Here is a 19,816-nt window from a genome sequence, read left to right as displayed (position 1 = left end):
TCAACCCATATTTCCCCATTTAATTCAGAGTCAGTTTTTGCAGAAAATCCCATAAGTGAAAAACAAAAAAAATCCACAAAAGGTAGATTCAGATTAAATTGGGGGATGGAGGATAGGATGGCATTTTGTTGAGGAAGGTATGTGGATGCTGTAGAAAACAAAACAAAACAAAACAAAACCTTTCATGAATGAGCAGTGCACTAGACCACAATAAACTGAGTATGGAATTATCCAGTATTATTAATTGGTTGTGGTCGTTGTTTTCTCCTCACTTAAATCTTGTTGAGCAGCTACAAGTTTGGTATAGAAACTGAACCAAGAGTGAGACTCACTCAGAGTCAAGTGATAACACATTCATGTGCTCTTGTGGCTGAGAAGAAGTGGTCTGCCCAAGACCACCTAGTGAGCCTAGGCTTGGTTGGCACTGATTGAGACCGAAGCTTAAGTTCACTGACCAGCACTATCATTGTTACTATTTTAAGCTTGCAGAATTCTCCTTGTATGAAATTGGTTTTGGAACCCTTTCTAAATATTCAATTTTCTCTTTCCTGGCAAGCTAGTCGAATAGAAAACACACCCTATTGGCTGGTTGCGATTCTGCCAGACCACAACTACAAATGCCAATTGCCTCTCAAAACTGTTTGGCACTCAGTTGACTGTAAAATGTGCCACTGGTATTGGGGGGGGGGGGAATGCTGGTCAATTCACATGCATCCCAGTCCAGCAAAACCCTCAGGCTCTAGACAAGTGTATAGCTGCATTGACTTCATAAGGCTCAGTCAACAGGTGAGCTTTGTAGATGCAATTCCCTGGGTAACATAATGAAGGATTAGCAGCCTCTTGAAGACTGGAATCCATGAAAAGAAAATTAAGGCCAACAGTAATGGGTTATGTGCAGGTTATTGATGCCATGAAAAGTCCTCCCACCCTTAAAAAAAAGAAGAAGAAAATAAGATAAGAGAAATCAAGGCATATGCCCCCACAGTCAAAGGAAGATTCCTGTAGAAGTAGCTGTGAATGATAGTTTAGAATCACAAGGACTTGTAGTGGGGATGGTGTATCGTGTCATGAATGACACCTTAGTCACTATCCAAATGGTGCCTGTGCTAATCACACAATCACATTATACACAGCAATATTGTTGGTGATGGTGAGCTATCTAAAAGGCTATCTAAACAAGCAACCCCTCAAATTGTGCTTAGTTCCATGCAACAGCAGTGCAGCCTAGGATCTGTCTCCCTTCTTGTATAATCAAATGGGTTCAGTTATGCTTTCGTTTCTCACAAAATGATCTTCTGTACGAGCCTCCCCAGAGTCTAATGTGCCCATGAAGTAAAAAAATCCAACAACAATATTGGTTGCACAGATGTCAAGTGCAGGTGTTAAAATAGTTTATTACAGTGTAATTAATGACGAAGTGAATGAAAGTTTGTGCAGAAGTTAAGCTCAGTGAATTGTGCCTTGAGTAATCCGTAACCATGTTATACGCTGCAATCTAATGCCCTGCTTTGTAAATCTGGACCACATTGTAATCCCTTTCTCATTAAAAGCATTTCATGTTGGTTTATGAATCACTTTCTGCAATGCCTAAGTACACTTTAACACACTTCATTTCTAGTCTGTAATTTACGACTTTTAAGAGCATCATGTGCTTGAACTCAGAGCTGCTCCTGGGCATCCAAGAAGTAAAAATTAATTTAGGTTCGGAATATATCTGCTGTTACATCAGAATAGTGGAATGTTCCAGGACAGCCCAATTCAGCATTCTCAGGGACCAAGCTGTTCTACAGATTACCGGTATTGTCCATAGTTCAGGAGTATATTTTGCTGAACCAGCCAATACTCATGAGTGGTCATAAGAAGAACTGGATCATACCAAAAACCTATCTAGTCCAGCAACCTGTTTCTCCCAGCAACCAACCAGTTGCATATGGGAAGCCCTCAGGCAGGATGTGAGGGCAATAGCCCTCTCCCACTGTTTTACTCCAGAAGCTGGTATTTGGAGGCATGGTGGATTCATAGTAAAATTGGCTCCATCTCTTATTATTTATTTAAAAGACTTCAAACCCACTTTTCAGGGCACACTGCCTTCATAAGGTAGCTTACAAGATTCTGAAATATATGAAAATTCAGTCGCAACAATTTAGCCAAACAAAGACTTATATAAATATGTCTTCAGTATGTTTTTGATGATGATGACGACGACTAGCAGTGATCCACAGACATCATCCACTTCATAAACCAAAGACTAGCAGTGATAAGGCCATATTTATTTTCCTATTTGATTTCCCCTTCTCTAACAGAAGCTGAACTGCAAACATTCTTATGTTTGTTTAGTTAGCAGTTTGGTTTTTTGTGTGACTATCCCTTGCCTTCCTAACAATTTACCGAATTAGTACGAAAGACTTCACTACAGCAAGCATGATGAAATATCATTTGCACATACGTTTGTTGTTATCACTGACATTTACTGTTTTTACTTGTTATTTTACTTGTTTTACTGTTTTTACTGTTTTTATCTGACGTAAAGAAAGAAACTGGTCATACATGTGGAGTTAATGAACATAGAATCGTAGAGTTGGAAGGGACCTTGAGGATCATGTAGTCCAATCCACTGCAGGAATCTGCAGCTGGGATCGAACCTGCAACCTTGGTGTTATCAGCACCATGCGCTAACAAACTGAGCTATCCAGTTATGATAGTCATAAAAGATGGGATTCATCTAATGAACTCCATCAGTGGAAGCCCTATGCAAGGGCTTGCACTAGCACAATGGGGCTTTCTCTACTCTCCTCCCCTTGCGCTACCCAAAATTCATTGGGGAGGCTAAGGGGGATTGTTCTGTCTGGCAAACTGATATACTTGTGCAGCCAAAACATTTGTAATAGTGCCACACTGAATTCCAACCAAAGGCTTTTAGATATTTAATAGCAGACATAAACTTGGCACATTTAATGCCCAAAGTGTGTTGGGGCAATTTTTTACTCATTTTCTTCACAACAGCTCTATGAGTTCGGTCAGTGTTCCCATTTTACACATGACACAAAGAAGCCAAGCGGTAGTCTCTTGCCCAGAATAACATGGTTAGGGTGGAATTTGTCCTAATGTGTTCATGGTAGTCCAAAATCTCTTTAATCTCCCCAAAATCTTTGTCTTGAATGTCTTTAAATTCTTGTGGCCAGCTAGCGAGAGTTTCATGTCAAATGGTGCTATAAACTGGATTGTGTTGCTAATCTACTCCTTCTGAGATTGCATGTAATAGAATAACTATACTGGCTTTTTATCCCAATTCCCAGAAAAACTAAAATTGAAAATTGTATACATTTAGCATGTGCTGACAACATTTTTATTGCCTCCCCACCAAAAAAAACCAACCTATGTTCTATATCTTATGCAACATTATAGCACATGGTAAGTGATAAATCATTGCATGAGTAAGTATTGAAGGCTCTGGAATGTGTATACACATCTCATCTACGTTGCCTATAATGCATACATCATATACCGGTACTTAAACGAAGCAGCTTAATATAGGCTTTCACCATAGTTATTATTCTTTCCAAAATGGCAACAGTGATTGCTTACACTTTATTAGAGTCCCGAGTTAGAAAGTAGATATAATTCAAGGCCTGTTAGAATTAATATGATAATCCTACCCCCCTTGCTTTCATAGTCTGAAGGCCAAATCTTTGGATGAACAAATTTCACTAAAAGGTAAAGTTAAAGGACCCCTGGACAGTTAGGTCCAGTCAAAGGCAACTATGGGGTTGTGGTGCTCATCTCGCTTTCAGGCCAAGGGAGCTGGCGTTTGTCCACAGACAGCTTTCCAGGTCATGTGGCCAGCATGACTAAACCGCTTCTGGTGCAATGGAACACTGTGATGCAAACCAGAACGCATGGAAACGCCATTTGCCTTCCCGCCGCAGGAGTACTTACGTATCTACTTGCATTGGCATGCTTTCGAACTGCTAGGTTGGCTGGAGCTGGGACAGAGCAACGGGAACTCATCCCATCATGGGGATTCGAACCGCTGACCTTTTGAGTGGCAAGCCCAAGAGACTCAGTGGTTTAGACCACAGCGCCATCCACATCCCTAGCACTGTATCACCACTGTGGCTGAGTACACACCATATATTTCAGCCACATTTTTCCTCTCAAGTTGGTTAAGGGTGCTGAGTGTGTAGCTCTATGAGAAGCAAACTACAGATCCCAGGATTCAGGGGAGGGAGGTGCTTTAAATGTATGGTATGCACACAGCCTGTATGAGTTGTAAAGAACAAAGGACAGTAAATAAAACAGGGTGGAGAAAGCATTTCTTTCCTCTCTTCTCTATTTGATTATGGTAATTCCATTCATTCCAGGTGCCATAGGAAAGCTGCAGAGATAGTGCAGGATAGTGCGCACCCTGGAAATTATCTCTTTCAGCTTCTGCCTTCTGGAAGAAGGTACAGGGTTATAAAGACTAGGACTAGCCACCTGAGAAACAGTTTCTATCCAAATGTGATTTTGGTTTTAAAAGCAGTGTAAGGTAGTCTTTATGTGGATATATTGTATTCAATTATGGGGTATCAGAGTTTTTAGGGGCTGACCGGTCTGGGATAGCTGGGATAGCAGGCTTGTGGGTTTTTGAATGTCTGGTGTAGATTTTTTTCAATTTTGTTGTTCTGTATGGGACAATGACAATAAAGATTATCGTATCGTATCAAAATCTTTCAAGGTTGTAGCCATTTGTCTGACCTGTGATATGATTTGGGATGATAACTTCAGGTAACTTTTTCAGGAATCTCTGACGTAGTGGATTCAGCAGAAGGGAAGGTGAAAAGTTGGGGGTGTGTACCAAATTTTGGCCTTGCTTGGGCCGCAGTTGAAATGTGAAAGACCAAAGTCTGCCCCTGGGACATGTCTTTCTCTACTGTTCCCATTCTTGCCTGGAGGTGATCTCATAAAGGAATCTGCATAAGTCTGTGAAAGAGAAGAGACTTGGCAGTCCGGGAACTGAGTCTGAACAACATGCAGTGCTAGTGCTAGTTGTCTTCTGTGCTTCTAGGCTAAATAATTATTCCACATAAACATTATGTTGGTAAAATGGAGGACTGACTGAAGTTTAAAAACAATAAAGTTTGGGTGACAGTCCAGTGCAGGATCTAATTTTGCGCTCACATGTGTCTGATGAAAGAAGCAGCACAACACAGTCAGGATGAATGAATTATAGTTACTGAAGATCCCTGCCTGATTAACTACAGAGGATGGATGGTATGTAATGTAAGGGGTATGTGGACATACATCGAACAAAGACAATAAAAATAAATAGTGAACAGCTGCCTCTTTTGTTAAGCTTGGATGATCCTGAAAGCTTCCTGAGCCTGGGATCCTGCTAAAAATATAGTATGTGATCATGTGAGATAGATACACAGAAAAACACATTAATGACTCAATGGAAGCTAATTTATATGGCAAGGGAACATTCTCAAATCCAGGCCAGTATGTTAAATAAAGAGAGTCAGGAGTGGACGAATAAGCTGCATCCTTGGCAATATATATTAAGGAGTTGAGCAAGATGGGTAAATAAAACTGAGGTTATACCACGTGGTACCATTCAGAGATGATTGTCACAACATTCTGAAGCATAGGTGGGGAATATTTTTTCCCTGGTGGTCTGCTTCCTTTGCGGGAAAGCAGTGAGAGTATGCATACCAGGAACCGGCAAGGCCAAAGCATGCATATTGTCATAGGATGGTGGGGTTGGTCCAAGCCTGTGGTTTTATATAAGATTCTACAGAAGATTCTACAGAAAATGAGGCTGCTAAAGTGGTCAGACTAGTCCCTTTGTTAAGTTGATGACTCTAGCTAACTCTGTTAAGTTATCCTTTTGCATGAATGAAGAGATTGGTGATTGGTTTCCACGGAACTACGAGATGGAGATACTTTCAGAAGTAGCTAAAAGGGGCAGGCTCCTCTTTGTTTGGCTGGAGGCGATGGCATCAGTAAATGTAAGAGAACAATAAACTTAGACCAGTCTTGTTTGGAACCAGAAGGCACAGCAGCTTGACCTGCTCTCTGTGCTGTGTCCAAATCTATGCTTTGGGTGCTCTAGTATGGGATGAAGAGCTGTTGGCATGTTGATACTGTGAGCTCTTCCATTTTATGCTCAGCCTGTTTTTATGTGTAAATAAAGTCAGCGCCTAGGACTTGCCGATCGCATGGTCGGCGGTTCGAATCCCCGCGGCAGGGTGAGCTCCCGTCGTTCGGTCCCAGCTCCTGCCCACCTAGCAGTTCGAAAGCACCCTTAAGTGCAAGTAGATAAATAGGGACCGCTTTATAGCGGGAAGGTAAACGGCGTTCTGTGTGCTGCGCTGGCTCGGCAGATGCAGCTTGTCACGCTGGCCACGTGACCCGGAGGTGTCTGCGGACAGCGCTGGCTCCCAGCCTCTAGAGTGAGATGAGCGCACAACCCTAGAGTCTGTCAAGACTGGCCCGTACGGGCAGGGGTACCTTTACCTTTACCTTTAAAGTCACATATCTCAAAGACACCACCATCTTCTGCTATCTTCATTATGAGAAAACCAATTCAAGGTATGTGGTGGCACCTCTGAAGCTTCTCACTGCTGGGAGATTGGCATGTGAATAAGAATCCAAAATCCAATCACGACTTTTTTTTTCCAGCTGGAACTCACTCAACAACTTGGGGGGGGGGTGTTCCCCCTAAAAAAAGGTCAACAAGTTCCAGCATCTTTTTCTAGAAAAAAGGGCCCTGAATCCTCTTATTTAGTTTTATTTAACATGCCAACATTTAAAATATGTCATCTTCCCATGGTATCTTAAAACAAATAAAAACAACCCAAACTCATATCAAAGATCAAACAACATTTCATTTATTCTAACCCATGTCTGACATCTCAACAAAAATAGAGCCCCCTACCCCCTTACACAATGTCACTAAAAGCAGTCATGAATAAATATGTTTTTAGAGCATGCTTAAATGACAGCAAGGAGGGGGCTGATTGTATCTCTCAGGGCTGGGAGTTTGTTCCACAACTGTGGGGCCACTACAGAAAAGGTCCTGTCCCCACATTCACTCACACTTAAATGCACACAAACACACATCATTTAAAATGTAAAGAGATTCCTAAGTTGGTGTAGTAAAAGCAAATTCTCCTATTTACTAAAGTTTCTACTGATGAGAAAATCACAGGGAGGAAAGGTCATGTGCATTCCCCAACATCAGGAGCCAAGAACTGCTTCGACCGCTAAATTGCATTGAAACCCACAGGGTTTTGATGGAAATCGCAATTACATTGATCCCCATTGTCTCCTGATATTCACCAGTCTAGAATGTTGGAACCCTATCCAAGACAAGATTTAAAGACTCACTATATATCAAACAGAGCGAGATTCTTGGCTACTTGAACAGGGACATCAGAGAAGAGATATGCCAAATAATTCCCTCAAGATTAAAGACTCAGAATGTTCTGAAAAATAATAACTATAATGGTCCAGGATGTCAACACTATATATTTCATTGAGGATTTCATTTTAAGAACCATTTTGGAATTAAATTTTGCACATTTCCAGCAAGATAATAATTATTCTAAAGTCTTGTGCACACTTCTCCCTTGAGTAACATGATTTAGAATAAATTGCTGCAAATATGGGATTGCTGAAGAATTTCAGTTATCCTGCTAGTAATGGGAATTGTAGGCGCGTAAGCTAGAGAATGCCATTTCAAGCCAAAGGATGCCCATGTTGTTATTACAGCAACAATTAAGGACACTTCAGGCACCAATATGCCAAAACACCACATGAAAGCACAAGAATGGTTTAAAAGATGATCACATTTGTTCTGGCTAGCAATACGCAAGGGGGTGGGGGAAAGAGAACCATTCCAAGCGGGATGTTTCAGTGAGCCTAGGCAGATGAAGGAGCTCTGCTGGCTTCGTGCCACACAGATGTTTATGAATGAATCTTTCAAAATGTGGGATTTGGCTTTAAATAGCTATAGAATAAAATAACCCCAAATTGGTCTGTGCTGGAGAGATACTATGAAAATAGAGGAAAAAGGTTTTCCCACTGTCTGGTCTCACTATTGCTGTGCAATGTTGTGTGCAATGCTTGATCACTTGTTTTGTCTAGGGCTGCAGCATTAGTCTTCTGCTAGTCTTGATCATTTCCTGGGCCAACCGATGCATCTTATGGATTTTCATTAAAAGGCATTCTTTAAGAAAAGATATCTGACAGTGTTTGAAAATGTACTTGTTGCCTCAGCTCCCAAAACTAAAGGTTTCGTTCCAATAGATGATTTAAAATAAAACTATGTGTGAAAAGGTCATTGGGATCCCTGTTTCAGAGTTCCACAGGTTATTCATACGGGCCAAAGACTTGCTCAAGTCAACTTCATACATAGATGGCACCTTACCACCATCTGCCTTCATCACATTAGCCAATGAGTGTCTTCCTTGTGCTTGAGGAGACACTAAGGAGGACGGTCTCTGAAATGCACATGGTGGACTTGTTAAGACATTCTGGGAACCAGTTTCTGAGATAATATCACACACTGTTCACCATGTTAATCTGTACAGTCAACCCAAGAATTGATCCACAAGGATGTTGTTTCTGGCATTGTCTAAAAAGTTAATGTGTCAGAGTGAACTGGCAAGAGGTATGGAGGGCAAGATTCCATCTCTGAAATGTGGGTTCTGTTAATCTTTCCCATAGAGGTTGTTATATCTGTGGCCCTACAGATGTTGTTGGATTCCAACTCCCATCACCCCAGAGAGCATAGCTAATGGTCAAGGATGATGGAAATTGTAGTCCAACAACGCCAGCAGGGCAAAAGGTTCCTCATCCCTGTTTTTCACCAACAAAGGTGGGAGGCAAGAATTCATCCTCCTTCATCTCAGTTTTCCTCTTGGAAAGGCAGCTCTTCTTGCCTTATGATAGTAGCTGTAATCTGCTTCATGTTTTATGGGATTATGGCTTTATATATGCTCTTGAATCCACCTTTGTATTTTGTTCTTGGCTTTTTTTCATCTTGCAATGTATGTACTCCTACTTCAATAAAATAAAATTTAAAACAAAAGAAAGATCATCCAAATTGGCAAGGGAGTGTAACAATGCATGGAGATTCACCCTTTTGAGCACATCAGAATTCTACTATCTGCATGTGATCATTTATACTTCTCCATCACAATATGTGTAACTGGGAAGCCCTTTGATATCTCATTTAAACAAGTCAAATAAACTGTTTTATGAGCCGCTCCTTACAATAAAATCAGCCGGAAATATAATACTATTGTTTACAAAGCACAGACAGAAGTTACAAAATGTACAAGTCAAATAAAGCAAGGATGAGCAGGTAGGTGGTCAATGATTGTCACAATGCATGAAAAGTTTTCTAAATGACACCTGCCAACCAGCCCTGGAATCTGCAGCAGGTTAAATTAAATGGTTTTGGCAATTTTTTGAACTGCATGATTCAGATATCAATCTGTTTGTGGAATGAGGGAAGAATCTGCAAAGTCTCCCAAAGGGATTCAGCTACAGTGTCAGCCAGCAAACTAAACGTCTCAGCAGCAAATATAACCTAATAATAATAATAATAATTTATTATTTGTGCTCTGCCCATCTGGCTGGGTTTCCCCAGCCACTCTGGGAGGCTTCCAACAGAGATTAAAAATACATTAAAACCTTGATGCTTGATGACAGAAGTCAGCAAGGGGTGTGTATTGCAAGGAAAGGGAATCTATCATGCATGTAGATCTTGAACACTGCTTCTTGCTTGGGAACTGATCCTATTTTATGGTTCCTGGAAAGCCATCTAAGGGGCCATGGCATGCATTAGCTTTCCCTCTCCAAGGTTAGATTGAGATATCAAGTAAGATAAACTCTTACCGCCACCACAGCAACTTCCAGAGCCCTGGCCCTACCAATGTTGAAGCTCTGAAGTCAGTAGAGTCAAGAAGGTGGCATGTTAGGGGGGTGTTGGCAATACTGTGGAGGATCAGGGCAAGCTTAGATCTGACAGATCCAATAACTTCCCAGTTTCCCAACACCCATACACCCTGGAGCTGGCAGAAGACAATCTCATTTATTTCCCTTTCGTTGTTTCCAAACCAACCCATCAGGAAAAAAGGATGGAAGAGCACAAAGCACTCCTCCACCCTCACTTCCACCCTGCTGGCAAGAGCCCAGCAGGTTGTTAGACATGAATGACCCACCTGCATTCCTCTCCCCATTCTAGGATTGCAGCTGAAGTGAACCAAAGATGTACCGTATGAGCACATATGTCATGTTATCCAGATGTTGTTTGACTACAACTCCCATCAGCTTCAACCAGCATGGCTGATATTCAGAACTGTGATCTGGCAACAACGGGAGGGCACTGCATTGGCTACCCAACTCTAGCCCATTATTGTACCCAATGGGTAAGAGTTCTTCAAAGTCTTAGGCAGATTTCTTCTCCAGGTGTGCTACCTAAGATCCCTTACTAGTGATGCCAGGGATTTAAAACTGAAACTTAGGTACGGAAAACACATGCTCTGCCACTCAGCTATAGCTCTTTTCTCATAAAAGGGCAGTGGCCCTTGTTGTCTCTCAACATGAGGGGAAGGTAGGAGATGGCCCTCATGGGTGAAACCTGGAGGAAAGAATATTGCAATACCACAACAGATTATGAATTTCTGCACTGGGGCTCAATTCTGGTGGAACTATGGATGACTCTTGCAAGTGCCTTCCAGAGGGTGGAATTCAGTGTGGAACTAAGGAGATGGTTCCCTCAGCGCAAGCATGTCTGATTGCCCAACAGAACATTTTCCTATCACCCTCCCACCTGTACTGTTCTGGGGGTTCTTCTGACCCTCCATGGCATATTTGGGGGAGGCATGCCCCCCATTACACTAGTGAGAGTCCTTGCAATGGTTTCTGCTAGTGGAACAAGTTTGTTGCATTCAGCCCAGTGTCCCAACTTTAGCGTAAACTGAGAGTACACAACCTACCCCCCTTAACTCTTCAAAATGATTCTGGCATGGACATTCTTTTTTTGTGCACTTCTTTGGTCATCACTAGAACAAAGCACTCTTCAGACTACTTTGTGGCAATACAGGGGTTCTGGGATACACCTCTGAGGTCCAGAAACAGCACAAGAACAGATGCTGCTTCTGATCTGGGAAACACTGAGCACACAAACTGATACTCAGAGCAGGGAACCAGCATTTGGTTCTGTCCTGTATCAGTTGATACCTCAGTAATGAGCATTCTGTTCTGCTAGGCGTATACACAGAGCTTCTTTCACTGCGGTAGATTAGGATTAACCAAAGTAGTGCACTCCAGGTATTGATGTACTCCAGCTGCCATCACCCTCAGCCAACATGGCTGATGAGCAGGTATGATGGGAGTTGGAGTCAACAGCATCTGGCGGGCATCCACAGTAGATAATGATAATTGCGCCTGCTCCTAGCCAGCATTTTGGATGGACGCAAGCCGAGTCTTTCTTTCACAACACCACAATAATTCTAATAATTCAAGAATTTCTATTCCTTCTTCCTTTCCTTTTTAATCCTCCCGCTCATGAGTCGGTTTGCTTGAAGAAATATTCTGCTTTGCATGGCACACGGGAGCATTTTCACGCAAATTAATTTCACACTTCATATTCGTAATTATTTTTTACAAAGACAGAATGCTGTGATCATAATTAGGGTGGCTTCCTCTTGACCAGCAAGAAACATCTGTGGGAACACTGGAGCTTGTGGAGGTGGATTGGTTGAGATGAAGCTGGTTAGAAACAACAAACATTTCCCATACCATGTGAATGTATTTCCTCCCCTAAGGTGATCTGGAAAGAAAACCTAAATGGGCCTTTTGCTGCAGAACACAAGTGAGTTTATTTCGTTTGCTAAAAATCTTCCCATTGGTGTCCCTTGCAAACTGTATTTACAGTGTCTTATAAAGCAGACAAATTTGCCTTGCCCTCTACTTTTCTTTCACACAAGTGTTTGGATTTGTTGGAAATGATGAGTAACCAATTAAACAATAATTAAAATACAGATAGGATGTTTTGACAGCATCCTCTTTATCATATTGCTGTTATTTATGTAGCACCATCTATGTCACAAATGGGGAGCATTTTCAGCAAGAGGGCCACATTCCCTCCTGGGAAACCCTCTAGGGCCACCTGGCATGGAAGGGGCCAGAAGCAAAAGTGGGTGGAGCAACAAATGCAAAATTCAGCTGTGTACAGTTTGCCACTTCCTCCATGCATGCAAGCAAGAGGCATTAGCAGAGGACAAGGACACATTCCTACTCTACAATTCCATGATTCCAGCCAGACAAATGAAGTAGGATAGAAAGCAGGGCCAAGGGAGGGTTGTGGCCTCAGGAGAGCTTCAAAGGCTGCATTTCATAAATGCTCACCATGCTTGATCTGTGTACATTGCACTTTGCAAAGCACAGGTATGACAACTCCCTGCCCCAGGGGGCTTACAGTCCAAACAGACATGGGAAAACAGCAGAGGAAGGGAGGAATGAAGTCATGAATAGACAAGAAGATGACTTCCATTAGATGTACTTTGGCTTGGTTACAATAGGGATTAGGGAGTGGATCCAAAGGCTTCCCAGAAAAAGGTGAGTTTTGAGGAGAGACTTAAAGGCAGCTTAATAAGTTTCTGACCATGTGGCTTGGATGAAGACTCCTCTCCAGATTTTTTTGATTTTTTAAAATTCAGATTTTATTCCCAGTGCTAAGTCTGATCCAGGCATTTCACAATAACATCTCCCCATGCATCGCGTAAGACAGCCTTGCTACAGGAGGATTGCCTGCTAGTCTTTTGGGAGTTTTTTAGGAGGTGCAAATAAATTTAGGAGTAGCATGTATGTGTACATAAAAATGGTGGTGGGCTTCTGCAGGGCAGAGGGTGCCTTTCTAGGAGATTATAAATTGTTTGCCACATTCCAGGATAGTTTTTTTTTTAAAAAAAATATTGGCCATGATGGCTGGGGCCTGGAATCCAACAACGTCTGGAGGGTGGCAGGTTTCCCCATTCCTGGTCTACACTGAGTGGTATTTCTCTCCATGGTGCTAGACAGGAACCTTTCTCATCCCTACCTGGAGATGCAAGGGATTGAACCTGGGGCATTCAATATTCAAGACACAAGCTCTTCTATATAGATGGTCCCTCCACAAAACCTGGAGATTATTTGCCTTAGACTGTGGCCCACAGCTTTACCAGGTGGACCAGTAGACAACCCTAAAAACAGAATAGGGGGAATGTATAGCTTTCACTTTGTACTAAGTATACTTATGATTATCATAGTTTAAGTTTGTCTGACCCACAACCATTGGGCCTTTGAAAATCCAGCTTTGTCCAGCAGTGACCAAGACATCTGCATGCGCACTTTCAAGGACACTGAATCTGTCCCCCTGACCTTTGACAAGGCACTTTTCATCTCTTGCCTTCCCATTCACACCTCCTTCCCCCCTCTGTATGCCTTGGCCTGCTTTCGAAATGGAAGGACAGCAAGAAAACAATCCCCATTGACTATACAAAGGCTGGCAGAAGACCAACCATCCCACCCGTGCCATAGCCTCTCGCTAGCACAAAAATGTTGGTTATGCTGCTTCAAATGCTCACTCGGGTAGCAGCCAGGATTTTCACATGGGAGAGGGCTCTGTGTACCGCTCTCCAATGTGAACATAGCGTTGTGTCCAATCTGACCACCTCCCTGCTTTATTGAAAGAGAACCACCATGTGAACCACATATTTACAGCCGTGGGAATCACATGCGGTGTACCTCCACATGGCAGGAGAGGTTGGAGACTCCACTCCTTGCAACACGCAAAGGTTTTTGCCGCACAGGCAAGAACTTAACAGACATTATCTGCATGGGAGAAGAGCGTAGGCATCAACAGACTATGCAAAGATGCTTGAAGCCTGGGGGAGTGTTTGTACTGGGCTTTTATCTCTGGCTGGTGTCAATGGAAACATCTGAAAGATTCGATTGAGGCACCCTCATCCTTTGTCCACTGTGGAGTTTGGCTTTTGCCCAGCTGGACTCAGCAACTCTCAATGTGCAAATAGACTCCCCTCCCTCTCCCCAAACTTGTGCAGGTGCACAAATGGCCCGCACATGCAAAGCCCAGCAACATTAAAGCTGTCGTTAGATTTGCTTCTAATTTTTTTTGGCCATACTCAACCCGACAACCAAGCTACTTCCCTATAGCTCAGCATGTGTGTTATCAAGATGAATGTTCCTTACTCTTCTTCTGAAGAGAGTGGGGGGGGGACACTTTCGACTGCCAAACAAATCTTCAGGGAGATTATATTTCAGAAACAGGCAACAAAAAAAGGAGGAGCAAACTTCTGAACTACTTTGTCTGGCTGCCTTTCCTCTCTCATCTGGTTTCCTCTAAAGAGAAATCTTGCCCAGCTGCAAAGGACGTGGAGTTAGAGTGACAGCCTGTGGCAAAACAGAAGAATTTCAGTACCTTAATCCTATCGATTTTCATTTGCTTTTGATCTTCTTCATTCTTCCTGCTTGTCAGGAAAGATAAAGAGACTGGAGTTTGGGGCTAACTCCACACACTACTGCACGGAAAGCTCTTCTTAAGCAATGGCGGGGGTAAAGGGGGTGTTGCCTCCATTCCCCTCATACCGTTCCATAAGGAAACACACTGTGTGTCAGGACCCAGGCCTATCCTGAGCCTGGGGGCCATCAAGCAGAGATCCAGCCTGTGTACCACACACAGATCAGAGGCTGATGGAAGGAATGGCATGTTGACCAGAAGGACCTGTATAGGCCTTAATAGAATTGCTGGCATGGCCTTCAATGGGTTGCCATGCCAGGCATACAGACCATTCCCCATACACATTCAGGAAGAGAGTTCCAGCCTTCCTGCGCCCATACAGGGTTCTCAGAAGTGGTGGCTTTCAGAAATTCAGGCTATGTGCCACCCTAATTATTTTTGCTATCTAGGATAATATCCACACAATGCAATTAAACCACAAAGATCACTGGGAACCGTAGTTTACCCTTCAAAGAGCTACAATTCCCATCACCTTTAAACTATATATCCCAGGAGCTGTTGGGTTTTTTTGGTTTTTTTTAGGAGGTCATGTGTTTTAAATATATGATGCAGATATGACCTATGATAAGATCCTGTTTAAACACTGGTAGGCCTGACCACCACTCCACCTCACTTCACCATCAAAGGCTTCAAGTCAGACTTGCTATGTGGTCTGAACGAACCAGACATGTTCTCAGTTAATCTGCTATCTCCCTTGCTTGTACCCTTCATATTACCAAGGAGTCAGGATACGCTGTGGTCTAAACCACTGAGCTTCTTGGGCTTGCTGATCAGAAGTTCAGGAGTTCGAATCCACGCAACGGGTGAGCTCCTGTTGCTCTATCCCACCTTCTGCCAACTTAGCAGTTCGAAAGAATACCAGTGCAAGTAGATAAATAGGTACCACTGTGGCAGGAAGGTAAACAGTGTTTCCATGCATTCTGGCACTCATCACGGTGTTCCGTTGCACAAGAAACAGCTTAGTCATGCTGGCTACATGACCTGGAAAGCTGTCTGTGGACAAACGCCAGCTCCCTCATCCTGAAGCGAGATGAGTACTGCACCCCATAGTCACCTTTGACGGGACTTAAGCATCCAGGGGTCCTTTACTTACCTTTTACTTTTACCCTTGTGGTCATCAGGTTCAGAAAAATCCTAAGAATCTAGGCTTCCTTTTGTGTATGAGCAATTTAAAAAATCAAGTTTCTAATATTTAGCCCAGAAAATTCCCCATTTAAAACTTCTGGATGAGGGGCACATAAGGCTTCCTCCTTTAAGCGATCTGGCCAATAGGGTGTGGGTAGCTCTGTTGCTCAAATGATGGCTCACAAACTCCCTATTTTTCCAGCTTATGAAACTTCTGTTTCTTCAGTTACTAGCACTAGCATTTGCCGGCTCTTGGGTCCAGAAATATATAGAACATTTATGAAAGAGCATTATAATAGCAAGCACTTCCCACTTTTTCAAGTGAGTATTTAAGACAGGGATGGAGAATCTGTGGCACTCCAACATAAAAAATCCTCAGTCCACATGGCCAATGGCCAAGGATGTTGGGAGATGTAGTCTGACATGTCGAGAGCCACAGATTTCCAATGCTTGATATAAGTGGTGGGGTGGTGACACTGTGCTAATGATTGCAAGACAAATTCAAGTTGATTAATCCAAAATGGACTAACCATGGAGAAAGGTTCCATCAACATGCAAGGGAAAATGGTGGAAGAAGGAATCTTATCGCAGTGTAACCATCTTGCTCATTCAGGAAAAGAGCAAATCATGTAGGCATGAAAGGTTAACATACCTGCATTATCTTGAGCAGCCCTCCCCCAGCCTGGTGTCTTCCAGATGTGTTGAACTAAATGGCTGGGGCTGATGGAAACCAAAGTACAAAACATCTGGAGGGCACCAGGTTGGGGAAGACTGATGTAGCGTATATACTTTGCAGTTTACCAATGGCAGGAAGGCAGATTTTTCCATGACTTGTCGCTGATTTTGAAATCATACCATGGGAATAATTCCAAAGAACTTAATTTGAAAATAATAATAATGGGCTTTTGCAAATTGTCTCTTTGATGCTTTACCAAGGTAGGCTGAGCAGCCAGTTCTTCCAGCCCGTTTTTCTTTGCAGTGCTTCATTTCTGTATAGTGCTTTATGGTGGCAGAGGGCCTATAGGATATTAAAGCCATTCCTGAGCAGAGTTCTTCCAGTTGGCCAGGCAACCATCCACTATCTCACCACCAAGGCAGCAAACTTTGCTCTTATAATAACAACATGCTGGCAGTTTTTCATTCCTGAAATGTCTGTGCAAGGTTGGGTTTTTCCTTTTCTTCTCTCAGTCGTGAGCAGGAGAACTAAAAAGGAGCGGGGGAGCATCTATATTCTCTCTAAATTCTGCCCGAATTAATAAAATAAATCTTTTTTTTTTAAGTGCTAAATGAGTCACAGATGGGCCTGCCTTTTTGCAGGTTACAGAAATTGCCCATTACAGTTCCTTTAATTTATCAGGGGCAGGGGAGAAAAATAAGATGCCCCCTTGCTCCTATGCAGTAATAATCAGAACCAGTCTATCGGGCAGTCTAATTTGCTCTAAATATGTAATGATAGTTGCAGTGAGGAATATGTGACCTATCTGGAAGTCACTAACGGAGAGAATGGTGGATAGCTTTTTATAAAACCAGGTTTAATAAAAAAAAGTGTTATATTAAGTATGGTTGCTGGTGTATTTAAGCATATGGTTTCCATATCAGGAGCAAAGATGGCAAACACATGGCTTACCTTTTGACTAACCTTTCTTACAGTCTGTGCTCCTTGCTATGGGCTGTGGGGGTATGTGTTCTTTTTTCTGATTAAATGTGTGCGTGGTTTTAAATAATGGAGAAGATGTCCAAAGGATGTTAAGCTAAAAACTCTTTATCAAAATCAACATCAGGCTCACAACATCACATCTTCTTCCTTCTTTCCTACTTATTCTGAGAGGGGTCACGGCTGAAATTTAAGCTATATATCTGGATGGAAGCTTCTTACACTGCTGTTTGTATGATTTACCCCCAAACCAAAAGTGCAGGAAACAGTCCCTGTTTTTAAAGAAAAAGGTATAAAAATCTATCAGCCGTAGCAGCCATATTTGACATTGGTGTTGTAGCAGCAATGCTGACACCTTACTGGTCCACTGTTTGGTCCAAGGGGCTTGATTTAGGCCCAGACAATTTTTTTTCTGCTCCCCACCCCACCCCCTGCAAGACTCCACTAATCTGACTAGCAGAGAAGGGGCGATAACCGCATATCTCAGCTGATCGGCACATTCACCTGGTCGCTGGAAGTAAGTTGGAAGGGTAAGGGAGATGCGTCGCTCAGACTTCCTCCTAACCACTGCTGCAGAATGTCCACAGCATTGACTATGTCAAATTTCAACCTACCTTGTCATCTTTGATCAGATTTGCCAAAAATACTCGGGAGCTGCATCCTGGGATTAATTGCTGAAAAACTGGAGTAGAAGTTCTGGGAGGAGGAAGAGATTCCTTAAATATGCAATGTGCTGGGTGGAACAGGCTTGCCCCCTCTCATATGATTGTCACTATGCAAGGGAAGTGAACCCCAAAATAGTGTTCATGTTATTTCTGATTGATTGATTTCACTTATATGCTGAGATATCTATCTATCAGCTATCTATCTATCTATCTATCTATCTATCTATCTATCTATCTATCATCATCTATCTATCATCATCTATCTATCTATCTATCTATCTATCTATCTATCTATCTATTTTTCCAATATACCCCCAATAATAGCCAAATTGTAACGATAACAATTAATTCCAAATTGTACAATTATCAAAATGTCAATCAACTTCCAATTAATACATTTTAGTTAAAGTGGCTCCCTGCGTGGTGGTTTGGGTGCATTTCCAATCTTTTATCACTACATTCCATAATCTTAATTAATGTCAGTTACTTTTCAGTTTTAATAATACAGTGGTGCCTCGCAAGACGAAATTAATTCGTTCCGCGAGTTTTTTCGTCTAGCGAATTTTTCGTCTTGCGAAGCACGAAATCCCATAGGAATGCATTGAAATCCAATTAATGCGTTCCTATGGTCAAAAAAAGTCCAAACAAAGCCAAATTTGGTACAACAAGAGTTTATTAAGTGCTCTTTAAAGTCACACATACTGTAAAGAGCATTTCAAAAATTGAAGGAACAATAAATTAAGTTTCTAAACATGACAGAAAAACATTTAAAAATCAACAAAGTGTACAGTACATTTTCTAAGACTCTGGGGGACAACTCAAAGAAGGTTCCTCTTCCACTCTTTGCTTCTTGCTGAAGAACCCCCTCCTCAACTGTTCCCCCAGCCACCCACCACACAGAAATTCAAATCCAGAATTTTTTTAAAAAAACAGCAGAGTGGCCCAATGGTCACAGAAAAATCATAAAAATGCAGGAAAAAAAACACACAAGCTTCCAGATTCTTGCAAACCCCTCCCCAACACCAAGTCCTTGAATTCCAAACACCCCAACCCAAAATCCAAAACCCCCCAAAAAAGTTTTAAAAGTTTAAAAGAAGTTTTGGAAAAGCTTCAAAAATCACCAAAGTCTTCAAAAACCTCAAAAAAGGCCACCACACCGCGTTCTATGAGTTGCTCCTCGAAGTCAAGTCGCAACTGTATTAACGGTGTTAAGAAAAAGGAAACAAACTTGCAAGACGTTTTCATTTTTCGTCTTGCAAAGCAAGCCCATAGGGAAATTCGTCTTGCGAAGCAGCTCAAAAAACGGAAAACCCTTTCGTCTAGCGAGTTTTCCGTCTTGCGAGGCATTCGTCTTGCGGGGCACCACTGTAATCTACATAATTAATGATTTCCATTCGTGATGTTACAATATATGAACGCATAAAGCTTCAAGTGAGGAACTCAAACTATTACCTTTATTCTGCCCTGTATGTGAAAACTGTTATGTCTATGGAGATTCCTTCTGTCCATTTATGGTGTTGTCTCTTTCACTTCCCAGCTGTTGTTTTCTCCCATCGTGGCTTGTGGAGGAACTGAATCTTGAAGTTTCTCAGAGGTCTTATCTCTCCAACCCTTGCTTCAGTGTCTCAGAACAGGTGACCGTCTGCTAGAAACCATTCTGTCTCACTAGTAAAACATACTGCAGATCTTTGCCATTTACCCCTCTGCTTAGAAAAAGGTGGGAAGTTTTCAAATGAGCTGAAGACTTAATACTCCTTTCCAATTCCCAGAATCTCTGCAGCATTCTTATCACAGCCT

The 19,816-nt window shown here is 42.2% G+C and overlaps 1 long non-coding RNA gene across 4 annotated transcripts in view; it reads left to right on the top strand.

The window, feature by feature from the left end:
- The window catches only part of LOC308477101, a 62,748-nt gene that overhangs the window by 18,461 nt on the left and 24,471 nt on the right, over positions 1-19,816 (top strand). For 3 of the 4 annotated variants that reach the window (XR_013986379.1, XR_013986380.1, XR_013986381.1), the window contains exon 2: positions 19,557-19,653. This is a non-coding gene — a long non-coding RNA (uncharacterized lncRNA). Of the gene's footprint in view, positions 1-19,556; positions 19,737-19,816 lie in introns of all 4 variants that reach the window. The other variant, XR_013986382.1, reaches the window with a different exon arrangement.

The sequence above is a fragment of the Podarcis pityusensis genome (genome assembly GCF_964106645.2).
Source record: "Podarcis pityusensis genome assembly, chromosome: 5".
Taxonomy (NCBI): Eukaryota; Metazoa; Chordata; class Lepidosauria; order Squamata; family Lacertidae; genus Podarcis; species Podarcis pityusensis.
This window is presented reverse-complemented; position numbering and strand designations above follow the sequence as displayed.